This window comes from Cucurbita pepo, chromosome LG03 (assembly GCF_002806865.2).
Source record: "Cucurbita pepo subsp. pepo cultivar mu-cu-16 chromosome LG03, ASM280686v2, whole genome shotgun sequence".
NCBI classification, from domain to species: Eukaryota; Viridiplantae; Streptophyta; class Magnoliopsida; order Cucurbitales; family Cucurbitaceae; genus Cucurbita; species Cucurbita pepo.
In genome coordinates, this window is record NC_036640.1 from 10840035 (window position 1) to 10844778 (window position 4744).

The following is a 4744-nucleotide window of genomic DNA, read 5'->3' on the forward strand; positions in this document are numbered from 1 at the left end:
TTTTTAGTCTTAAAAGTAGTGTTCAATATTTCACATCGACCTTTCTTGAATGAAAAATTTTATTTTAGATTTATTGGAAGTACAAATTGAAAGTATATGGAACGAAATATAGTGAATCTTGAGATCATTTTTCTAACATTTCAACGTTATTTTCACGATATTAGTAAATTAGCATTGTCCCAGGTCCATCTTTGTGTAGGTCCTTATCAACCCACATACACAAGATGGTTAAAACACTTGGTGACACACAGACATGCTAAGATAACTTGGATTGCATTTCGGTGATGTTAATCTCTCCATCTGTGGCCACAATTTGGATTGCAGCAAACGAAGAACAATGTCATACCTTCCTCCCCTCTGGCAGTGGCCTGCAGACAGTGAACGCAATCAGATGATGGTTAGTAGGATTAAATTCAAGAAAACCTTGTCAATTTGCAGCCGTATTAAGATGATGAAGATGATGGAGAATGTAAACGGAGCCAGCTAAAAAATTATGGGAGTTGAAAAGAATCTCTCAACGCTGGTAATGGAGAGAAGAGAGGAAGAAAGCTCAAGCCTTGCAAAACAAAGCTTGGAAGCAAAAAGGGAAGTCTATCCAAAATAATAATAATAACCTGGAAGAAAACAGCTTCCCCATGGTTACATTGAGCACATCGGACAGCTTTAGTGCGAGGGAGAGTTGGATCTGCAGCAACTTCTTGCAGAACTTGAGTGCGTTCCCCTACAGCATGATGAATCTCATTCCTAAACAGTTATTATCAGCAACTTCCTGTAAACAGATTTTTTTTTTTTTGAAAAAAAAAACATAGTTATTAAGAGAAGGCTGAGCCTCCTCGCTGACACATCACCCAGTGTCTTGGCTCTGATACCATTTGTAATAGCCCAAGTCCACTGTTAGCAAATATTGTCTTCTTTGGGCTATCACTTTCGGGCTTCCTCTTAAGGTTTTAAAACGCGTCTGCAATTTGGGCTTTTCCTTTCAGGCTTCCCCTCAAGGTTTTAAAACGCATCTGCTAAGGAGAGGTTTCCACACCCTTATAAACAGTGTTAGCAGATATTGCCCTCTTTGGGTTTTTCCTTTCGGGCTTCCTCTCAAGGTTTTAAAACGCGTCTGCTAGGAAAAGGTTTCCACACCCTTATAAAGGGTTTTTTGTTCTCCTCCCCAACCGATGTAGGATCTCACATGAAAGAGGATCTGTAAATAAAATCAGGAGGAAAGAGGGGAGGATATCAATCTCAGAATACAAAAGCAGATCTACCTTCCAGTAGGTAAACATAAAATACATTTGGTCATACATAAACAGAAAGGAAGATTCAACATTAGTCCATTAGGAAAACATACACCGAGTAGAAGTACAGAAGAAATGTAATTCAGTTGGTAAAGAAGAACAGGGGAATCAAACTTTTCACTTTCAGAATTAAATAAGTAATCTATATTGTCCTAATAATTTATAAAGGCTGAATTAACTATCCCGCGAAAGGTTAAATTCCCTGGGTTAGATTAAATGAAACATGTGCCTGTTTCAAGCATTTATCTACAAATATATTCTCTGTTGGGTCTATTAGCTCTCATTAACAGATGATAACTAGTAAACTATAACCTTCTAAAATCTTCCCTTCCTGAAATTTATTTATATGAAAATGAACAACAAAAGTAGCCAAGAACAAAGGGTTTCATCAAAATGTTAGGTTTTGGACCCTGATTTACTTGTAGTCTACTAAATGGCTATATAGAGTAAATGTCTAGTAAATGGCTATGTATAGTAAATAAATGGCTATGCATAGTAGAGGGTTATATACGGTGAATGATTATATATAGTAAGCTATGCATAATAAACTGAAATATATAAATTCTTGTAAGTGATGGTTTGAAGAAATTATCCTAATAATTTATGTATTCTTTATCATCATCAATGTAACCTCTTGCCTATATTTCTCCTTGCGTCTTCTATGTTCGGTTCTTTGTGTTCTTTATCTAGATTGAGTGTGTAGGTTGATGTGCGGTCCTAATAATTGGTATCAATGCTAGGAGATATTCACCTTGATCCGTGAAGATGGAAAGCTAAAATATTGGAATTGAGAAGTATGATAGATCCTATTTCGATTTATGGAAGATGCATATTGAAGATAGTAGGTACCAGCAAGATCTTCACAAATTCTTGTCTGAGGTGAAGTCGGATACCATGACCATGGAGCAGTGGAAGCTCAAGAATCGAAAAACTCTAGGGTTGATTCTATGGACGCTTTCCAGAAACGTAACTTTCAACATTATCAAGGAGAATACAACGTCGGATCTATTGAAGACATTGTCAAATATGTACAAAAAACCATCGGCTATGAAAAAGGTGTATTTGATGCGGTGGATCTTTTGTGGATCATATAAATGAATTCGATATGATTGCAAGTCAACTGAATTTGATGGAAATTAATTTCAAAGATGAAATTAAAACATTGATTTTGATGTCATCTTTACCCGAGTCTTGGGATATTGTTTTTACTACAATCAACCGTCCCCAAGGATTTGAGAAATTGAAGTTTGATGAAATCCAAGATTTAGTTCTTAGTGAAAGTAATCGAGAGAATGAGGATTCATCGAACAATTCTCTTAGTGTTAGATCGAAGGGGAAGGAGTAACTCGAAGGGCCCAAACAAACACGACAAATCAAGAATCAAACCGAAAAAAATCTCCAAACAGACCAAATATAACGTGTAGAGATTTTTGAGAAAATGAGCCGTTTCGAACAGATTGTACAAAACTAGAGAAGAAGCAATATCACAAATCTAGAGATGATAATGATTGTGTATATTCAGTAGAAAATACTGAAGATGCTCTAACCGTTGCGGATAGCCCAACTCAATCTTGAATTTTAGACTAGATGCATCTTAGGGTTAGCCCAACTGAATCTGATGCATCTTTTCATTTGTCTTTAAACAAGGAACAATGTTAGGAGTTCAAATCTGAAAATTTTCGGGAAGGTATATCTCACTGACAAAGACTTGGACATTGAAGGAAATAGAGATATATACGTATAACTCCAGTCGAAAATTAGATAATACTTGGTCTCGAAGAAACTGATCTCTATTTCGTCTCAATAAACTGATCTCTATTCATCAGTTGTACAGCACATGTCATGGAGCAAAATTTGGAATTTGGAAAGGGTTCGCTATATATATAGTAAATGGTCATACTAAATAACAACCACTGCATATAGTAACCTCTAGTCAATGCCTCTTCTCTATCCTGTGTAGTCCTAACACAAAGTTCGGGGAAGGTTAAGCTAAAAGCAGAGATAATATGACGCTATAAGGAAATCTTTGACAAGGAGACGAACTAAAGGGGCAAACGAGGGCATAATCATGAATCAGGTTCAAACATCCTTATCCTAGGTCAAAATTACTATAAAGCAAGACAATTCACATTCAGAAACAAATTGATATTTGATTTCAACTACAGAAAGAAAACCATAACGTAGGGTTTCGTAAGTTGTAAGTGTAACTATTATACATCAGACATGAAATCCAAACTAATAAACCTAAAATGTTCATAGCATTAAAATAGAAATATGGAAAACAAAAGAAAGAAAAGGTACCTGGTGATCACAGTTGCGACACGCATAGAGAAGAATCTTCTCATCTCTGTCCTCCTTCGGATAAAGAATGTTGTTACTGCAACATAACAATTTCCATAATTACAACATTTTCCAATGACTTAAACTAATCAACACAGAAGAATCAAAGCCAAACATACCATTCCCGGCAAAACTTCATGGTACTCATCTTGCAGAAGATTTCAAACACAAAACCCTAGGGTTTTAGCAGCTGTTCAGCTGAAAATCAGAAGGAATCTACGCGATAATCTAACACAGTAATCTAAATCAGCTGCGGTTCTTCGAACGTCGATTCAGGCGAAAGGGCGAAGATTCTTTTTTCCCAATGGCGGGAGAAAAAGACTTTGCAAATGGGCTTCGAATTGGAAAACGAAAAATGAAAGACTGCGGTGACCAAAATAAAGTAATGGTAGCGAAATAATTTATCCAAAATTTATTTTAAAATTATATTAGATTTTGTATATATTAATTGGTATTTATGTTTATCTCTATAATATAATAATGCTTTTATTCACTTCTTTTTATTTTTCTTCCATAAATTACATTTATTTAATTGTTATAGATTCTTGTAAATAATATTTTAATTTAACTTTTTTCTCACAATTTGTTCAAATATATTTTTTCTTTATTAATAAAATAGTCGGAAATTTATTCCGTTAATTTGCAGTAGATTCTTGTCTTATACTATTTAAAAAAAAAATCAAAATAAATAATCTCGACATGCTCCTTAGATTTATTCGACTAACTAACGACTAACTTTTAAATTGACCATTTTTTCTTTTTAATTGAAAGCTCCTCGACTTTATAATGACAATGGTTATCATGAAATCTTCTAGGTAGGATGTTTAATTATACGACCAAACTTTTGTCCCCTGTTCTAACTTAAAACATATCTTAAGCATATGAGTAACGTCCCCTGTTCTAACTTAAAACATATCTTAAGCATATGAGTAACGTCCGAGCGATTGGCCAAATTCTATAAAAATTTAAAATCTTGAAGGATAGAAATAATGAAGATCTTGTAGATGTTCGTTTACAAATCAAATTGTACTAGAAATGAGGAGTCATCAAGAAGTAGATCAAGAGAGAAGCGGCTAGTGCAACAACAAACATTTGCTCAACTTTAACATGATAAC

The 4744-nt window shown here is 34.6% G+C and overlaps 1 long non-coding RNA gene across 1 annotated transcript; it reads right to left on the reverse strand.

The window, feature by feature from the left end:
- Positions 1-45: 45 nt before the first annotated feature.
- LOC111791827 lies at positions 46-3992 on the reverse strand. The gene is made up of 4 exons (XR_002814690.1): positions 3749-3992; positions 3591-3666; positions 615-744; positions 46-368 (listed from the first exon to the last, which is right to left on the reverse strand). It is a non-coding gene; the product is annotated as an uncharacterized LOC111791827 (long non-coding RNA).
- Between the last annotated feature and the right edge of the window lie 752 nt (positions 3993-4744).